Here is a 21,242-nt window from a genome sequence, read left to right as displayed (position 1 = left end):
GCGAAGCCTGGCCCAGTCTGGCTACACTGTGCAGCATGGCGGCTTTACGGAGGTCCCCGCGTACGCTGACCTTGGTGAAAATATTAAGTTTCTTGCAGTGCGATGTTAATTCGCGCTGTTTTGTGGAGGGAGAACGGGTAGTGGACGCCGAGCACCTCATTTTAGTCGGTACCAGTGGTACAGTGAGTAATGAAGTAGAAGTGGTCGCGCGTGTGTGCAAACCTCCGGCGTGACAGCGGATCCGCACGAGATTGTGGTGAGAATCACCGACGCATTCCGGGACCCATCGATCGTGGAGGCAAAGTGCTCGTGCACTGCTGGATTGTCGCAAAAGTGCAAGCACATCTCGGCTGTTTCTGCTGGTACATTTGGTGTAGTTGTCAGTCCCTTTAATGTTTCATCTCTACATTGCGTTTCAATGCTGTTCATATTGCAAAGATTGTATAAAGTGAAATGCTCATGTGCGTGCACCGTTGTAAGCAGAGACGCTATTATGTGCCAAACTGCAACTTAGTTTCACCTTGTGCTGTGGCGCATGAGGTTACCTATCACAATACATATCCTGTGTTTTTTTGTTTTTTTTGCCGACATGACTGTTCGTTTCCTATGGCTCATACGTTATTGTTTCACAAGTTGCGCACGAGCAACTGCGTGATATCAGTGGCGACTCAGGCAGAACTCATGAAACCAACTTTTGTTGTCCTTGTTTGTGCCCTTCTTAAAGGGGCCCTGAAACTCGCATGCTGCATAATATAGATACCACGACCACCACAAGCCCTGTTCGCAGGACGATCAGACAGCCGTGTGTATTGATTGGTCTCTGTAAGTGATGTAGCTAGCTCCAGGCGTCCATCTCGCGTTTAGAGAGTGCCACGCGTGCCTGAACCACAAGTAGCAATGTGTAAAAAAAAAATGAAAGGAAACTTGAGCAGGACCTTGCTCCCTTGCCATGCACCGTGTAGCTTCCAGCACACTAGCTGAGACGAAAGGAGAAAGCAATGCATCGGTGCAATAACTACTAATTCCGCTTGCACTTCAATGATTCGAAAAATTTTTGCAGCAGGCGATGTCCTTTTGTAGTGAGGTCACTACGATCAGTTGAAAGTATTTCAGTGCCCCTTTAAGTGATTGTAAAGCGCTTTAAGTGCACGTTAAATTTTTATGTCACTTACTCTCCATTTATTGATATGTTGATAGTAAGGACAGCTCTATATGCTCTCTGGATGTCAATAATTATCGTTCACTGATGTTAAGTCTGCACAAGTGTCTCCCCATTTTGTATTACTGGTGGCTTAGTTATGCTTCCCAGGACAGCCATTTGCACTGTATTCAACAAATTGGGAAGAAGCATAAATTATGGTACATATACCAGCTGGGGTAATTTGAATCAAACCATTCTTTCAGGGTACTCAACTCTGGTGGCCAAACTTTTTAAATACTCATCGTATGCAGGTTTGACACTGTTCCATGTTACTTCTCATGTTCTGTTTGGCAAGATATACCCTCATATGCTAAAAAGTGCAACAAAAATGGGCTTGAGTAAAACGTATGAGGCAAACACCTTGACACTGAGTACAGTGAACAAAAAATTGAGTGCATGTGGTTTATTTTGTGAAAAAATACAAGTAAGGCAAGGGACAACAAACAGCCATTGAAGAATAACCACAACTCTATGCACACAGATCATAAGTGGACTGCAAATATCTCGGGATACCATAAGATGAAAACTTGCATCAAAATGCGTAGCGTAAATCAGCACTTCAATGAAGAATACAAGTTGCAAAAGAATGTGCATTGCTAATTTACAAAAAGTGTGTTGAAGTTGAAGTCTGCAGGTTTGGCCAATGCAAACAAGTGAAGCATGTAGATCACATGGCAACGATCGTGTCTGAAAAGTATGAAATGGCTGAGTGGCATAAAAGAATGCTGGATTTCCAAACAGAAGACCGCATGCCCTGACTCTCAAGGCTGCCACGCTTTGACGGAGCCAAGGTCACACGCACAAATGCCTCTATGCAATACAGGCTACTTGCAATGTCGCCAGCCATTGCACATGACTTCAGGTGAATCACCTAATGCTGAATATGCAAACGTGCCACTGGAATTGTGAATTTTTTAAAAAATGCGGGGTACGACACGTTCATGTGACATGGGCTCTTCGCTTTGGTATTGGAGAAGGCAGGGAAAGGACACTTGCGCACCCTAGTCGAGGCAGAGACAAAATGCCTGCTGGTAGTAGCGCTTGCCTTCTGGCAGCATGGTAACAGGACAGGTTCTTCCATTTCCCAAGATGTGGCAAATTTCCTGCTAGAAATGGCTTCAGGTACTTGGCTTACAGAAACCAAGGTTGTCCAAGTGACATCGGGTGAATTAATTTGAAAATCTTCGAATAAGAAGGCTTTCGAGACGACACCTTACAAATACCAGTGTATAACCAAAATTTGCAATAGGGCCTGGTTAGGGGCCCTTACGAGGCCATGCACAATTAAGTTTTCCTAAGAAAGAAAAAAGACAAACTCAGGCAACGTAGCAACACATGTTAAGTTCAAATGGGCTGCAACAATACACAAGATTGTGGAGATGTAAAAAAAGCAAACAAAACATTAGAACAGGCTATGGTAAGGAAGTACACTATGGAAACAAGGAATATAAAAAGATTGTTGGAGGAGAATTTATGTGCCAAAAGTGAACCAACACCACCATTTTAGGAGGGGCACTATAAATGATTACTTTTCAATGAAGGAAAAGAAGTGCTTTCTTCACACTTCCCACTAGTTTAAAGGGGTTGAGACACCAAACTTTGAGGCTATAAAAAGCATACTGCAGGCTTCCTCTGTATGCAAAGACACTCAACATGAAGTGCTGGACACAGAAAAGTTTAGAATATATTTTAATTCTCTTCCAAAGAGTGCCTAAATGCTCGTTCTCGTGATCGAAACCCATCGCTACCGCGATTGACACCGCTGTCACTGTGTTGGAAGCACAACGAAAGTTTTAGTGACGTAATACCACATTAGAGTGACGTGCAATGAGTGGTGACCCACAGCACCGGGCAAGCCTAGAGAGGCTCGAGTCTAGAGTGCAATGAGCCGCGTCAGTCGTAGTCATAATTGGAGCTGCCGCAGCTAGCCAAGACAACTGTCGGCGTGGTTTTGTTTGCCTGCACTGGTACAGAATGTGTGTGCGAGACCAGACGATGCAGCAGTGTGTGCGTCACAGCTTGGTGGGCCCACGTGACCAAGCTTCCTAGACATTGACATCACTGTCAAACTCTGCGGCCAAAAACCGAAACTGAAAAATCGTTCACATAAATAATGCGATATAAACTTATTTACTGAGAATATAAGAGTATTCGAGTGTGTACCATGCTTCCTGGAGCAATAACAAACATTTGAAACAAAGAACGCGCAAGCCAAAAATTTGATGTCTCAACCCCATTAACGTGACTTATTTTGCCATACAGAGACTGGCTGACATGTATCGTAGTGTTACTGGTTTTAAGATGAAGCCTGAAATTCTTGGTAAGTTGTTTCAGAAATAACGTAATCCATACTCAGAGGAAGATAATACTTCTGACAGGAACAACATGCTTTTAGTTTCTAATTAGCCATGCAATTACATTACCACAGCCAAACCACTTGATCTGTAAGAGGACAACCCAACAAAGGTCTATTTCAAATGTAAGATAAGGGCAAGCGCTGGCTTCACCCCTGCTGGTAAGGAACATGGCGCTTCCACTCCTGCAAAGTTTTTAAAACTTCCTTGCATGGAAAGCACGAACCACTTTTACGATGCACATAATACGTTTGGGAAATGTATTGATGCAGGACTCGCAAAAATTGATGTGTTGCTAAAATCGGTGATGAAAGGTTTGTGATGCCTGCAGCTATTATAACAATGTCGTCAAGTAATCCCACCATGCTCCATGGGATTCTTGTAGACAACACTGAATATTTTCATTCGCTGTATAGCACGCTCTACATAAACTCTTGCTGATGCTATCTTTTGTGTCCTAAGTGAATCACCCTTTGACATCTGCTTTTGTTTTCTGAATGGAGGCCTGATTAACTCAATTAAGTTGTCCGCACAAATGTCATCAATAAGAAAGCCACGGTCTGCCATTATGGCATCTGATATCGGGTCTAGTTGCTTGATGAGGCAGCTTTGCTCAAACAGGGCCTTGTCTGAGGTGCGGCCTCCATATCCTTGGCTTATGTGGGCACTAAGACCACTTGGTGTAACAGTCACCATATATTTAACCGTGAAACCTTTCTTATAGAAGGGGTAGGTCTGTAATGCACATCGCGAACAGTTGGGCTGGCTAATAGAAATTACGGTGCAATCTACAATGACACGCACATTACTGAAGTGTTTAAAACAGACAGGCAAATGTTCAAAATCTTTTGGTGGCACAGCCACAGTTTTAAAAGTTCAGACATCAACTGAGCAGTCTCTGCAATTATGTTGCTACATGTAGTTAGAGAACAGTTAAAAAGGTGACTCAAGAATGTAGTGGAAATATTATGCTTCAATTTCGCCAATGTCAATGCAATTGTTTTTACACATAACTGGTGCCGTCCTGAAAGTGGATGAATTTTTGTGTAGCACGTCACAAGCGCATTCAGAACATCGAATGATGGCAGGCCTGTGAATGTATTTGCGTTACTACTATTTATCGTGTTCACAAACTTCTGTGGAAAAGAACCCGATGTCACTTGGACAGCCTTGCTTTCTGTAAGCCTTATCCCTGAAGACATTTCTAGTAGGAAATTTGCCACGTCTTTTTCCTCTGTTGAGTGCTCTGCCATTAATGTCCGGGGGCCAGGTTGGCAAGTACATTCCTGTCACAAAACAAAAGCAAGAGTTATAATGTCTGACATATCTGACGCGAGATGCAGCTTCTTTTTTGTCATTCCAATAATGCACGTCAATGTGTTAAATTCAATGTTGGGAGTAGGAAAGTCAGAGTTTTTGCATCAGTTAATTTGCACCCATCACACACCACAATCCTTTCACGAAGTTAATCCAGAAAACATGCTGCCGGCTAGATAAAGACAGCTACCACATCACAAATATATAGAAAAAATAAATTGCCATATTTGCTATGTCCTTGTCACTTATGGTGTTTGCAAGGCATTGGTCCATGCTGTTAGGGGATGGGAAATCGTCCTGCAATGTCAGATAGAGTTCACTGCAAGGAACCAGTGGTTAAGCAATGTGTGCACAAGTTGCAGTTAATGTGCACCCATCACACACCACGTGCTACAATGCTTTTACGATGTAAATCCAGAAAGCATGCCGCCGTCTAGGTAAAGACAGCTACCACAACACATACACATACAAAAAGAAATTACCATATTTCCTTTGTCACTTATTTGGTCCATGCTGTTGCTGTCAGGGGATGGGAGATCGTCCTGCAATGTCAGAGTTTAATCCCAAGGAATTAGTGGTGAAGCAATGTGTGCACAAGTTGGAGGCAGCCAATTTACCATGGTGGTCGTGCTGACAGGTGCATGGGGCAACACTTTTGCTTCTAATGGGGAGGCAGCAGTTTCTTTGCTTGATTCATTCTGCAATGCATTAAAAGGTGTTGACATTTATTGCATGCTTGTAGCCATGGTGTATGTACCATAAGCAGATAAGTGCTGCACCATGCAGTCAAATTAACTTACTCTGGCTGACCGATACGCACGTTGGTGAAGTCTTGCCAGTGAAAGCTCTTTCATATGAGCATCCTTGTTCTCATCATAACATGACGTCCTTGGCAGGTTTCCAGTTGGTATTGCATTTTTTCAGCAGCTGTCTTTGACGTGCTACATCTGAAAAAATAAATGAATTGTTTATGCTTTATTGTGCCTCAGTATGGGCTGCACCCAGAATTCTTTCTTTTTACCTCAGAAACAAGGCCACAATATTTATAAAAAAGCATTTGCAAGGAAACGAAGCACGGTTTGAGTGTGCAGGGCTATGCAACGTTGTACACCGAATGTAGCATCTGCAAAATGTAGTTGAAAGCTGCTCCTAACACAAAGTACACAGGTGCAAACACCACCATATGACTGGAGTATTTTTGCCACTGACTAATTGGGGATGACTTAATAATACAGATAATGCTAGTTTAGGTACTAATACTGCACATATATATGGGACACGTCAGTAGACGCCGGACGCCGTAAATTTTACTCGCAACTAGCAAACGCGTGTAAAATTGACGTGTGGCTGTCGCGTAAGTGGCAAACTTCTGCAATGAACGTGATAGGCTCGCCGTCGGTGCGAAATACCAGCGTCATATGGACACTCTTGAGCGCGTCGGAGATTCTCAAGTGCAAGTGGCAAATTCGTAATCAGTCACGCTGGGAAGTGCCCGTGTGCAGTGCGCCTGTGCTGCAAGTTCATCCGCACCACGCATATTTATTGCGCTTTAGCACGCCACATACGTGGCGCGTTTACACTCAACACTTCCCGAACTTGCTATTACATCATTCGTAAACATTTGAATCTCCGACGCCCGTATAAGTTGCGCGAGACGTGCTGGGCATCAGAAGCCTCCCAAGTTACAGCCGGGTGTAGCCAACGAGTGCAGAGGTGACGTTCCTCGCAGAAACCGCTGTGAAGCGTCGAACATGAGCTCTCATTACAGCCAATGTGGTCAACGAGTGTAGAGGAGACGTTCCTCGGAGAAACCGCTGTAACAGGTCTCGAACCTGTGCTCGAATTTCGCGTTGCGGCTACCATATGCAGCAAATAATGCACAGCCCAATCGCCAGTCCTCGCAATGTGAAACGTGTTTACATAAGGTGACACAGCGACATGTATAATGGCCATGCACAATAGTCATGCATTAGGTTCGAGTTCACAAGTTCACAATAGTGTCTCACCTGGTAAGGAGAAATTATCCCGTGCAAAATGCCGTGAGCAAACAGTCATTGTCAGCGTCACAGCCTTGCCGATGCGGAGGTTAGCGATCCACCTAGTTCTGCGGCTTTCAGCTTTTCGACTCGGAGGGAAATGCGTGAACGGAAATATCGCTGTCCTTCCATCTCGCTGAGACGCACTAAGAAACACAGTATAACTGCTTGGCCGTTCGCTTTTTCTTTGCTAGCAGCTCCATTCTTCCATCCGCGACAGCAGCCTCTACGGCACACACGGCGACTGGACCTCTGTATGGCGTTTCTCCCTACTGCCGCTAGGTGTCGCATGAATTGCTGGAGTTGCGAATTCGTGTAGTACTGAATTATACCGCTAGTCATGTTTCCTTGTGCACGGCGCGCAAAATCTTGCGCTCCGCGAACAAGGCAACCGCTCGCGAGCGAGGCCGTCGGCCGAAGTGCTTAGCGCCGAAAAAAAAGTGACGAGCAAAAAAAAAAGGGAAGGCGGGGCCTGTGACGTATGCGTCCCGCGATCCTCGAGGTCCGGTATGGGAGAACGCAGGGAAGGAATTGCCCTTGCATAGGCTAGACGGGGCGAGAGGAGGGAGCGTCTTGCATGGCAGTGGAGCCCGCCAGCTGTAATCATGGGTTCGCGGCACTGAAATATTTCCATCTCGGCTTTATTGAGCCGGTATGAAAAAATTTGCGGCAGAACGCTCCCTAGAGGACACGTAGCAACTTCCAGCGTGTAACCGAAATTTGCTATGGGGCCTGGTGACGGGCCCTTTAAGCGTGCCCCAAATTTTTTCAATGTTTGTAGTACGCGACGTGCCGAGAGGCAGATCGCAGCAATAACGGCAACGCGGCGGTATGCGAGTCATGTTCGAGCCGATGACGAATGGCGATAAAAAAAGGAAAATTGACATGTAACATTAGAAAACGGAGCCCTAGGAGCCACTTTACGGTTCTCTTGCACACGCTACTTGGGTAGTGCTGGCAGTCTATGCCTGGTGCGTGCATTGTGCGAACTACTGGTAGCTGACGACGCAGTGCTGCACTCAGCCAACTCTTGCGACACAACGCTTGGACACTACCTGCCGGCTAAGGATGAAAAAGAACGACATTGAAGTACTTCAGGCAGTACGTAAACACGCGGTGCCACATAACTGTAATTTAAAACTTGCAAGATGTTATAGGATCTGTATTTATATTTATTGAACAAGCAGGAACATTATGCTATTCTTCGACAAGCGCCTATTATGATGACGCGCACTGCTGAGGCGGCACTCTCTCGTTTACAGGCAGCGTCCTCCCCTTCTTCCATGTCCGGCTTGGGAACGGCCCATGAAGTGACGCAAGCTGCGAAGTAGGCCGTTCCCTCTCCCAACTTTTATAAGAATCCGCCCCAGGTCTGGCTTCTGATTAGGGAGAGAAAAGAACGACATCGTTACCAGCATTGCGGACTTTACGTCTTCTAAAAGCCTGAGACACACCACCAAAGAAGAAAAAGAAAGGCAATTGGCATTTCTGGACTGCACGGTTGGCGGTCTAGTCCGGCCGCGCGGCCCCCCCAAACTTGCCAACGTGGGGTGACGTGACGCGGGGGCCGGTGAGCTGCCGTCGAGAACAGCGATTTTGCATTTCATCTTGATACAGCTTTTCTCTTTGTCCCGCTCAAGCCAATGCGTGCACCAAAGTGTTGTTAACACAGCTACAAGACAAGGAACACTAATACGTGTGCGCCAGCACTCGTGACACCTGCGGAAACCAGCTGTACCGACTGAGAACGGCATGACCGTGCATCTACTTTGCTTCGTCACTTTCGCAAGCCTCACGCCGGAAATATATGTTTGCGCGTAAACGGCACTGAATTATGTATTACCTATGGAAGAAGACCACATTTCGAGAGCATGAATCAGAAGGCAAGAATACATCTAGTGGCAGCACATGTACTGTACAGTACCACCACCAACCACAGCATTTCGAATTTCACGCAACAGAACGCTCTCGTGCGAAACCACGTGCCTCTGGAATAATTGTTATGCGTTCGGCGATGAACGTACCGGTTAGACAAGGAATGCGGGAGAAAGAACTCAACAAGGGTATTCACTTTAAAAGGACCTCAAAGGTAAAACAAATCAATTAGATTCACTGAAGGAGTCATGCGTTTCGAGGCGTAAACTTGTCGCAGTGAAGATGTTTGGGTAGCGCTTGTTGTTTCCTTGTGCAATTACTTTGACAAAATGGTCAGGAGCCAGCACATCTAGAGGGATACTAAGGATCGCTATACATATATACATACATATATATACATATGCATACATATACATATATATACAACTTGGTACACGTATATGCAATGGGCAGTGTCGGACGATGGCGGGCCATAATGTAGCTTGTATGAAAAATAAGTGTGAGGGGGACTTCGACGAAGACCGCTTCCGCGCTAAACATTGGCAGTTCAGCCCTAGCTTGAACCACTGAAAGCGATGGCAAGGTTAAGCATTGTGTTCCAGCTATTCCCATGGTGTTCCACCAATACGCGGTGGTAGGGTGCCTCGATTGAAGCGCCGGAGAGATGCGGTACTATCGAGCGAACATTCGGGGAGCCCATATAAAGTGACGCGCCACGCTAGGCTACTGTTGCTGTAAAGCCGAAACAGCGCCGCAGCAGTGTCACAACGCTGCTGAGTAAAAAAAAGACGAAAAAAAAAACGCCGGTAGTAGTGGGCGTCGCACCTCTATTGTGACTAGATCAGAGCGACGGAAAACCATCTGCTTTTGTCAGTAACCAATAAAACTAATAAATACATTTCTCCGCCATTGGATAACCTGGCGCCACTGTCGGCGTGACGTGGCATCAGGGATCACGTGGACACAGCGGCCGCGTCGTCTGTTGCGGAAGCGCGAAGCGAGCTAAAAACGAAAGTTTAAAGTCCCACTTGCGCTGCGGTTCTGATTAAGTTTTGACGCTTTCCCGCCTTGAGTCCCTTCTTGGCAACTTTTGAAAGCACTATAATATAGGTAGTGGCTGCCTTGGAAGGGTGCAGCATGCAGGCTACTGCTCGGCGATGCACTGCCGGACGCACGCAACGGAGGCCGGTGTCAGCCTTCTTCACATGTAGCCGCAGGAGAGGAAGAAGCCGCGTGACCCTTGGCTCGCGGAACTTAGAGCCGGCAAACAGCCATCGGCTACAATTCGGGTATGCAGCAAGCACAGCCACGAGGAAGATTTCTGCTACGGCGCCGAGACAGCGACCTTCGGTCAGTAGCAGACAACGCGCACTGTGACGCTCGCCCGCACCCGCTGCCCGGCTAATGGCATCACGGTTTGGTGTATGAACTTGTTTATGCTAGATATTGGCAAGTTCATTGGAATGGAAAGGGATCGGCAAGAAGCAAATTTAAAAGAAGGCATGGCATATGGTCATGTTTGCGGCATGAATTAATGCACTGCATGGATTACGAAAGAGAAGCAGGGGGAAATCGCGCACTGAGAAGACCGATAAACATACAGTGCGACCCAACTTGAGAACTAATATTGAAACGTTCAAGAATTTAGAAGAAAAAAAAAGATTGAATCGTCGCGATGGCACAATATAGTCGCCCTAGGCGTCGGAGCCTCTATAGCAAAATTATTTTTGAACAGCTTCTGATAACGTCCACGAAACAATGGTTGCTTGTATACTGTCAAATACTCATATTCTGCGGCCTCAATAAAGGTCAAGGCGCGGTGCAAAAACGCACTCGCAGGGAAAGCGAAATATTGTGCGCTGATATGCATACAGGCGCACACTCGGTCACTGCGAATCCGTGCGATACCTTCATTGAGGCTTCATTCCATTATGCTCCATTTGGTTATGCATACAGCCCACTAGAATAACATATTTCACATAGTTTGTTCTCAGCGTTCGCCTACATTTCACGCAAGAAGCTTCGGGAGACTCCATCGCGGCGACCGCGCGCAGTGGCGTTCACTGTATATTTTCGGTAAAAAGGTAGCGCCTGTAAACTGTGGTTTCTGTTTGACGAAGATTATTATCTTGACGGTAGAAAACTTCCGTCGTTTCGAGAGTACTTACAAAAATGTCCAGAACCGCGTGGTGTTTTAATTGAGCGCCGGCAGCCAAACCTACGAGGAGCACGCCGCGTGATCCCTCGTACTACGCAAGGGAGGCGCTTCCGACAGATAGCGACTCGGTAAGTCCTTGCCCCCAATATTTTGTACCACCTTGTGATAGCCGCAACTCTACGCAATAGAAACGATTTGTGCACACAACGCTCATGCCAGTAGGGGAAGCACTGTCCTGGACCTTACAAAGCCTACTGAGCGATGCGGGACGATGCGTCCACTTCGTCGCTTTTTCAGCCAAACGCACCATGTTTCTCCGGAGACCTTCCGATCCTCCTCGCACTGGTAGCGCATGCGCCGTTGCTATCGTAACAGCACGATGGCCAAAACTTCACAAACGCGTCTTCATTGTCCGTATTGCTCTGGCAGTAAACGAGGGATAGATGTTGGACCGATGGAAACGACGATACATCCGCCTTTCGACGGGCAGGTGGCTAGATAAATTAGGTGCATGCTTCACGCTCATTTGGGCAGGGGCTTGTTATGTTTCTGCCTAGCTGAACCCGATCTTCCCGACTGCTTGGGTAATTACACAAGAGCAGGATCCGGTCTGGACAGCCATGAGTGCTCTGGTGGTCAATTCTGGGTATCGGCGAATTTTGACATATTGTCAGATCCTGTAATGCGGATTTTTGAGCCAATGAGAGAGGCCGACTGGGACAAAAAGAACTGAACATGTTGCCAATTGGAGACTAAGCAGGGATTCGCCGCTGTCCAAAATAGCACACCAAGAAACCAAAACGATGTGGCACTGAATAGAGTGGTGCCAGATGTCAATGGAGTTGGATACAAATGACTTCCACTCGATCAAAGCGTCTGGAGAGCCTGTGCTTGTCGGGCTGTAGCTACTCCTCGACGGCAAATAGTCAGTAGAGCATATCTATGCTTTTAGTTTACAAAACCAGCACGTGCCATTTGACACCCGCATCAATACTCTGGCGCAGTCACGATTTGGACCTTAAGGAGAGGGCGATAATCTCAGATAATCGTCCCAGATCCCGGTGAACTCGTCATTTGGTCGCGCCTCCAGTCTACAGGGTGGCTGGGGCTCGATCACTCTCCGAAATTTTTCGGGAGGGGAGGGGGGGTGAGGTTGAGGGGCTCTGTTTTCCTCCCTGGCGATGGTAGCAAAAATTGAAGACGGCGCAAATAGTGAAAAAGTGCTCGGACTGGCATCATCTTTCTCGTCGAGGTTCCTGTAAACAAAGGATATTAATGGCTTCAAAACGAAGATACGGTAGATTTCGGTCTGGAATCGAGCCCAGGGGTGCTATGCAGGATGCGCCGAGTTTCTCGTTCACCCGAGTTTTACCCGAGTTTGCTCGACGGCAGTCAGTGAACGGAGATAGCGTGAAACGCGCAAAGTCTGCAGGCAAAAAAATATGTAGACAAAAAGCCGCGTATGACAACATGAGCGCACCCTGCGCGGCACGCTGCTTTCACGTTTCAAGCGCAGACGGCTGCACAACGAAACTCGCCAGCGCCGCGTATTGTTATCAACGGATTATCGCAACTTAGCGATACCGTGACTGTCCCGCTGTCCGTCTGCAGACTTGCCGTGAGCCGCTTGCCACGCCTTTCCCGGGCGCGTCAAGGGCGTGCCTCCTCTTTCGGGGACTATCTTTCTATCCTCCATCGAATGCGAACTGGGTACATGCGGCGCATTCTTGCACCTACGCTTTCGCTCAAACGAATACGTTAAAATACAACGAATAAAATAACGAACATTTTTATTTCTTTAAGTGTCTGTTTTTCGTTTTGAATGCTAGAAATTTCTGATGACAAACGGAGATCGAGCAAATTATTAAATTTTGCACTTCTTGCCGCGAGTGGCGACAGTGAGGCGAAAGCTTAGAAGCGGATACATTGAAGCGGGTCGCACGCACGAGGCAGTTCATACGGTGAGAAGTCGCCTAGGGGCGCTACAGTGCTATTCTCAATAATGTCAGTGATCACCACTCTTTCTCTATTAGGGGAATAGAAACGCAGCGCCGTGGTACGGCTGTTCATCGCAGGCGCCTTAAGGCCCCCGCTTTACCAACTAAAAACGATACACTAGTCATAAATACGGGAGCAACGGCTGGCGATGCAAAATGGTGGTCCGTAGTGCCCGTAGTGACGCAGTTTAGTGAAAATGTACCAGTTTATCTTTGTGCGCGAAGGCTCGGCGATGCATTGCGAAGAAGTGCGTGCTTCCTATCGACACAATTCATCGCTTGTCATCGCTTGCCCAGTGAAAGTGCCTCTGAGCGCATGTACGCAGTATTGGAGTGTTTTGTGCGCACCAAGGTGCTTGCGGATTACTTATGCTGGAGCCAGCAGCGATCGCAGAAGGATATCGTAACGACACCGCAGCAATCGCATTTTGGCAGGTGAGGGCTCTTGTGTGCGGCTATGAAATGAGACTTCGAACTGAGGAAGGTGGTGGAACTGTTGAGTGCGCAGTGCTTGTGATGAAGAAATGCCATTGCACTGGGTCTAAAAGAGCGAGCGATTCTCGGACGCTGATCGTGTTTACGACGTTGTGGCTCCGATACATCACCGATGACAGAGCAGCCATCTCAAACGACTGCTGCGATACGCACTCCTCAGCACCGTCGTCACCCTCGGCGCATCGACGCTTTGCAAGCAGCTACAGTGACGTGCCGATAATTATTTACTGTGCGCTACGTCGCCACAATGCAGGCAATGAAACCGTGCTGTGGGGCCATCTCAGCCCGAGAAGCCAGCGACAGTCAACGCTTTGTTTTTGATAGTAGTGCGCAGTACATCACCGATGACAGTGTGTTGTGCGTGTTTTATGTCGGTGGTGAATATTGTTGATGCCTCTCAGCTCGGCACCGCGTCGCTGTTGCCGAAAGATAAGTTGGGCGTGGCCCAACCGTGGTGGGTGCGCGCACAAGAGTTACATGCCTCGCGCGGGGCGTGACCTCTGGCTTTGATTGACAGGCGAACTCGTGCTAAACTCGTACATCGCGAAACCCCCTCCGAGTTCAACTCGGGAACATGGCGGCGGCAGCAGCAGCCTGTGTTATTGCAGCCTGCGGCAGCAAGCGTCAGTATGACCGTCTGGACCCGTTCGCGTACATGACCGCCGTGGAGTTTCAGCGTCATTTTGGCCTGTCGAAGACATCAGTGCGCTGGCTGTGCGACGAGCTAGGCGAAGACTCTCGTCTGTGGAGACAGCGTGGCGGGCTTCATTCGCTCACCGTTGAAGAGCAAGTCCTCTGCGCCCTCCGTTTCTACGGGACTGGGAGTTTTCAGGGAAGCGTCGGCGCCGAGCGTTACATTGGACGTCATCAAACTATTGTGAGCCTCTGTGTCAGAGATGTCTGATAGGCTTATTGATGCGGCAGTGCGGAAGTGGTGGCTGCCTTTCCCGAAGACTGCGGCTGAGCGGGCATTTATAAAAAAACGCTTCTTCGCGGAAACATTACGAACGTAGTCGGGTGTGTCGACGCAACGTACGTAGGAATTAAGGTGCCTTCAATGTCAGCGTTACTGTGATTAGCATTGAAGCAATGTCTAGACGCACCATATTGCCAAATTTGTCACTTCTCTGTAGCCGACTTAAATTTTGTGTTTCCGACGTCACGCATGCGGCAGCCTATGATACTGTCTTTTTCGCTGGTTGCTGACTTTTTACCGATTGTTCTACTTGTCTCAGGGTGCCTTCCGAATGGCTCACTTTTTTGGGGAAAGAGGTTAATAAAGTATAAATAGATAAATGGATATCACAAATTGTGTGAAGTACCCTGTGAATGCTAATCTCATAAAGAACTTGGTTTTTTTTATGAGATTACTTAGTACTTAGTACAAGTTACTTAGTATGCATAATGCTGAATTTTGGTCATGCGTCATCTATCGGCCACACTATCAAACAGCAAGGCATTCCACAATTTCTTGCAGTGCGAGATGCGGATGTCGCGCCAAGCCGGTTGTGCCTATGCATTTATGGCAAAATGAAAATGCATTGAGAATCTTAGTGTGCTGGCTTGCATGAAGAAAATACTTCAGAGTGTTTGCTGTGTTCACTGTTGGTGCATGTGCCAGTGGTTCAGTGTATTTCTTTTGGGGGGGGCAGCGTTATTCTGTATGGACAAATCGTATGTTTTCGTCTCATAATAGGGCTCTAATTCTTCAGCAGTAGAACAATGCAGATCCAATGCTCTGCAGAACTCGGTGTGCGTGAAGATGTTGTGAACCACCAAGGCAAAATTACATATCGGGAGAAATGTGGTGCAGATGCCAATGAAAAGTGGGTCTTTAACCTGCCATGATAAAAATAAAGATTGCAGAGCGAATAGACCTTTTGTACAGCTTTAGAGCAATGATTACACAAACTGTGACATGCTCAAACGTGTAAATGCTTGCCGCAATGTGAAAGTAGGATGAGCAATATGCAGCATATTTTGGCATTGAACATGTCTTGTAAATGCTATTTTTATTGTGAGCCTCAAGCCTCGCTGTCACGCCTTTCCCTCCGGCACTCCCTTTACTGAAACGCAGCACTGTCTTTCTATTGGTGTCATGATGATGATGGTAACGGCAGCAGTAAGGCAGGTTAATGCTTGCCCCTTTGATTCCTGCGAGTTGAGTGGTACAGAATATGGCACGTGCATACACCTGTGCAGCAAAATTTTATGCTTGTGGTGATTTGTTGGAAAGCTAATTCGTGTTGGGACATTTCAAAGATGTGCGCCATTGTGGCTTAATAACTAGATCATTGGTGAGGTTGAAGACTCGTTGTATCGGTATAGAAGCTTGAAGCTGAATTGCACCACAATTCGACGGCACACAAAGAAGAGAAATACACACAGCCGAACGCTCTGCTGTGTGTGTTACACTTCTTTGTGTGCCAACGAATTGTTGCGCGGTCCAACTTCAAGTAGAGCATTCGGCCTCTTTGGTGCAGGACTGAGGAAGAGAAATACACACAGCAGAACGCACTGCTGTGTGTGTTACCCTTCTGTGTGTGCCGTCGAATTGTTGTGCGATCCAACTTCAAATAGAGCATTGGGCCTCTTTGGTGCAGGACCGAGGAAGTGTGAGCTATTCGACACCATGCCAGTGCCTTGCCACACAGTTATGGAAGTCTGAAGGTTTGCAAACAAAGCTTTGCTTTCAAATCTACCTGCTCATGTAATACAAGCACTGATTGAAAGAACCATCATACAAAAATAATGGTGAAATGAATGGCCTTTGAAAATTTGTATGTTGACACTAATGACATAATAGGTGCCACAGCAAACTCGACAGTTGTACTGGACAGAGCACTTTGTTTCCTATGTGAAGCACAAGCTTTCATTACATGCTGTGCAGATAACCAAGCTCAGTTTGTTTTAACGTGGTACACAACATTCACTGTAATCTGTTTTTGATTCTAAAGTGCCCAACACCACCTCTTTTTCAAGGATGTCATGGGAATATTTGGTGAGAACTGTTTACAGCCCCTCATAGGAAGTGTGGCCAGCCAGCTTTGCTTGGGTGCCTTTATAGATTTCTGTTCCTGATCATTGTGTGCTATCAAGTTGCTAAAGCCTATGCAACCAGTGCAAGGCATTACGTGATTCTATAGTCGGATACAACTTTAGGAGGCCGCAGAATCTGCACTTCAACGGCAGGTGAACACAAGCCTGCACCAATGGGCACACACTCTACACTGACGTCATGCCGCTGGACGCACTAATACCCGCTCATTGGAGAGGGACTATTTCTTTAGACGTGGAGGCAATCGGCTGCTGCGCTTTGGTCATCTGAGCGGGGCCTCTCCTGTCTTGTGAAGTTGTATCCGACTAGAGGATGCCGCTTTTCATACAACACAAAAGGACAAAGTGTACAATTATTTGGCCTGTGAAATGGATACATCACAAGTGAGCTATGCATGCGCTTAAGCTGTGTGAAAATTAGTACATGCAAATATATGACATTGTTAAAGAATATGTGGTACGAACGTGCATGTAATGGCACGTTTAAATCGGGGAGTGTTGCATTCATGTGCACAGTCTATAGGTGATAGCATTATTAAGGTCATGCCGTTTCCTGTCTTCTCATTGTGAAATACACACACCGTTCATATTGTGGCTAATCAATACCCACTGTATTCTTGCACATAGAAAGAACAAACAGCACAATGACGTATATGCTGCATTAGTGTCTTTTTCATTTACACGGTCCAGGTTGTCTTATGTGTTTGCCCATATTAAGAGACATCAAGTGCATGTTACAAGTGTCCCAATATGCACAGCACAATGTTTACTGCAATAATTTTATTTATGCTCTTGAATAATAAACAAAATAATAAACTGAAAGCTCCTTTATAAGGTGTGTTCTGGGGGCTCGACTGGAAAGCAGTGAGTGCACTGATCCTACTGTTGCAGAGCAGCCCTCTGGACCTAGCCACACTCTCAAGAGCATGTGCCTGGCGCTCGCCTACTGCCACCAGGCGGTTGAGTGCCTCCAGCAGCAGAATGTTTTGCTGCAAAAAAAGTGGATTGTTGGAATGAATCAACCGCATATAAACCATTATTTACAAATAAAAATGCTCATTGCACTATTGGTACTAACTGCCCTTGACTGTGGAAGCCTTTAGTGTATGCATAATAAAACAATTTGTTGGGACAACATTGCTTTATTTTTCATAACGGGTTGTATTTTTCAGAGCCAATTGTAATGTTTATTAGTGTGCCAACAGCTGACGTGTCCTCGAACCTTCACGAGTCTCTACTGTCAGCACCACAAACCTATTTTTGTTCACTTCAAAATCAATGGCGCTCCCCACGATCCCGTCTTATGCGAGCTGATTGCATCCTATGCCTACAAACATCATATTTTTGTCCCATTACGCAATTTTCTACCATCCTCGGCTGCAGTTGTCTCTCCTTGACATCCATTCTGTCACGCTTATGTAATCACCTGTTATAAATTGGCAACAAGTGATTGAAGATGTGCATGGCCTGCCCACCGATTCCATTTTTTTTTCTTAATCTCAACTAGCATATCAGTTGCTACGGTTTACTACGCCACTGTCTTCCTGCCTTAATGCTATCTCCAACAATTTTTGTTACTTCGCTTTCTGCACAGTCCTCGACTTCTCAAGTTTCCTTGTTTACCTCCAGGTTTATGTCCCATATTGCATAACCGGTAGAATGCAACGATTCTAAACATTTTTCAAGGATATCGGTAACGTGGCGATCACGATTCGGTAATGCCTCCCATGTGCTGTTCAACCCATGAAATTTTTGTATAAGTTTCCTGCTTTATATCAGTACCTGCGATTGATATTTCACCTGGATAAAGATACTCTTCCATAGATTCTGCGGGCTGAATGTCACTGATGAACTTCTGTTATATCACTAAGTTAGTGAAGGTTACCTTTATCTTTTCCATATTTTCGCGGGCCCACGTACATGTAAAAGCACGAACACTCATTGGCTCTCAATGCCTTTTTTAAACTGGAGGATATTCAGTTCGTTACTACGAAAGTGACTTAATCCGTGCACTATTATTATGCTAAATATGAAACAGTAGAAATATACTTATCTGCAGTTTGTCGATGCCTCCGTCACTGTGTTGGTTGCGAGATCCATCGTCGGCACCACCTCCTTGTCGCATCGTAGCTGTATCGGCTGTCTTCGTTTTGCACACACTATGCAATATTCGTGACACTCGCCGTCACGCAGAGTGGAGGAACTCAGCGCACTCACAGAAGCAGCACCGGATAAGTTGTTTGTTCAGGATTGTGCCGTGAACAGTAAGTACGCGTTGCGATCTGTAAAATCGCCTAAGCTATTCGCAGTCTTTCGGGGTGCACGGAAAGATTGCTCACGGAGGAACAGAACTATCCAAGAAATAGTGGTCATCGTCGAGCCTGATCACTACGTCGCGCACTGCAAGCTCGTTGTACGAGTTTGTTTACACTGGGCCTCTTCGATGTTTAGCCGCCATGCTCGCCCGATGAATGTATGTGATGACGCCACCACAGCGTTCCCTCGTGGTATAATGTGAAGCGTACTAAATTACAAATTAGTCGAATACACATTCAGTGTACATCTTGTAAGCTTTAAAATGCTTTTAAACCACGTTAAACTAACTAATAATATTGTATTAAATGCATTTGTTTTATAACTCACTTGTGCGTGTAATGCACTTGGTGGAACGACAAACAAGTGAAAGAAGGCGCGACCATGCACCGACGTGAGCCCCAGTTTGTCGACCGCCCAGAAGGCAACGCCCAAGGAATGATAGCCACCCAGAGTGAATCTAGATAAACCAATGAAACTGGAGGCTTCTCGAAAGATAAACTGTGTCTCGGTACCATTTGTGCTTTCATCTTGGGGTGTCGCCAGAGCTCGTGAAGATCCCGAGTTTCGCCAAACTCGGCGCATCCAGCATAGCACCCCAGGCCTGGTGGATGCGAAACGAGCATGCTTCCCCGATGCCACGGCCTCTTTTATTTTTATTACCAGCTTGGCTACAAGCCTAAAAAGGTATTGTGATCACGGCGTCACCATGGTTGTGGCTGACTAAAGATGTGCCCTACTGAGTGCGTCACTGAGCACGTGACAGCGCAGTCAATGGGGAGGCGATGGCGCCACGTCATGAGCATTTGAAACGAGTATATAAAATAAAAATATTGGTTTAAAGATAGCTTCTTTGGCAATTGGACTGTGATTATGCAAGGTGGTACAAGTATTCGGTCTTTTATTGCTTGTGAGAAAATTAACCTGAAGACTTCAGTGATTCCTACGGTGAAGTCGTCTTAATTGACACGCGAAATAGGCAGGAATTATACGCGTTTAGACATTATTTCTTCTCCAAGTAAGCAGGGCTAACGGCTCACAGAGCAACTGTTTAATTGGTTACATTTATCTGTAATTAAAACATGGCCACTTACGCACAGAGGTCTATGTGAGTTATGCGGATTGTTTTAAGGTGCTGCGGTGGACATTACATGCATGAGTAACTCTTCTAATCCAGCCTCCAATTAACCAAAGTTTACTCTTTAACCTTGCAACAAAAATTTTGAAACATGTAATGGGAAATTCAAGCTACCTATTACGCCAGTCATACCCATCCGTTCGCAGTCTCGTGCCTTGAACCCCTTTCGATAAATGCACCCTGAAAATATGCTACGTATTGGATTGGTACTCTATTTAGCATCTATTATGAGTGCATTTTTTGACAGTCTCAATCACCGTTAAACGCTACTGCAGATTCGTTCAGGCAGTGTAAAGGAATAGGCTAGTGGCTTTGTAAACGTCACGTGTTCCGCGGCCGGCACATCATTCCACAGCCAATTTCAGACAATGACGTATCTCAAGATGTAGTTTTCCCGATTTTATATGTTATGAATAGAAATTGACAGAACCGACCAATAAAATTGCATTAGATTATGCAATGAGAGGCTCACAACACAAATGTACATATTCATGGATTGATTTCCAGGAGTGTTAAGTATAAATGAAGTATGCACAAAAACGTGATTATTGGGACGCCACTTAATAAATAAATATATATAGAATGAGAGAGGCCGAGACACAAAAGTAAAGCAGGAGGGGAGAAATGAAAGAAGTGGTTTGAAAAAGCTCGTCGGGTCTCAGCCTTCCCTCACTCTCCTTTCCTCCTGGGGTAATGGAAACTCCCCGCCAATGCTTTATAGCGCATTCGCTTAGTGCATTTTCGGTTGCTTTATAGCCTTTTGTCTTAGTGCATTTTCGGTATATTCAGGACTTTCTCAAAGCGTCTTGTGCCGTAACTGTCGCGGTGTATTTTTTCAGCTTCTAATGTGTGTAAACTTTTATAAGTATGAATATTCCTTGGTTGCATTGAGAAAGCTATTCTTTACGTCACAACAGGTATTGCACCTTTTATACCAAAGCACCGCCGCTTTTTTTTTTTTTTTTTGAAGTGAATGTTAGGAGAGGTTGGCGCCTTTATGTGGTGGCACCGGCTACCCCTTGTCACTTGGCTGACGAAACAAATTTGCGCAAAAAGGGAGAATAGCGACACTAAATATAACACTCAGTAGAACACCGGATCAATAAAAAATATACAGTCCAACAGTACATGAGTCGCAAAGTTCTGTGCATGAGTTCAGTCCACGTACGCATATATGAAGTCCGATGTTTTGAACAGCCAAAACACACAACAACACTTGTGATACACTCCAAGTACAGGACAGAATTATACGTATTGCGTAAAAGCTGCGATCACCACATAAACCAACTATGCACCACGAA

At 46.0% G+C, this 21,242-nt stretch overlaps 1 pseudogene; it reads right to left on the bottom strand.

The window, feature by feature from the left end:
- Positions 1-3,704: 3,704 nt before the first annotated feature.
- Positions 3,705-21,242, bottom strand: part of LOC140216533 (uncharacterized) — a 28,609-nt pseudogene continuing 11,071 nt past the window's right edge.

The sequence above is a fragment of the Dermacentor andersoni genome, chromosome 3, assembly GCF_023375885.2.
Source record: "Dermacentor andersoni chromosome 3, qqDerAnde1_hic_scaffold, whole genome shotgun sequence".
In the NCBI taxonomy this organism is placed as follows: domain Eukaryota; kingdom Metazoa; phylum Arthropoda; class Arachnida; order Ixodida; family Ixodidae; genus Dermacentor; species Dermacentor andersoni.
This window is presented reverse-complemented; position numbering and strand designations above follow the sequence as displayed.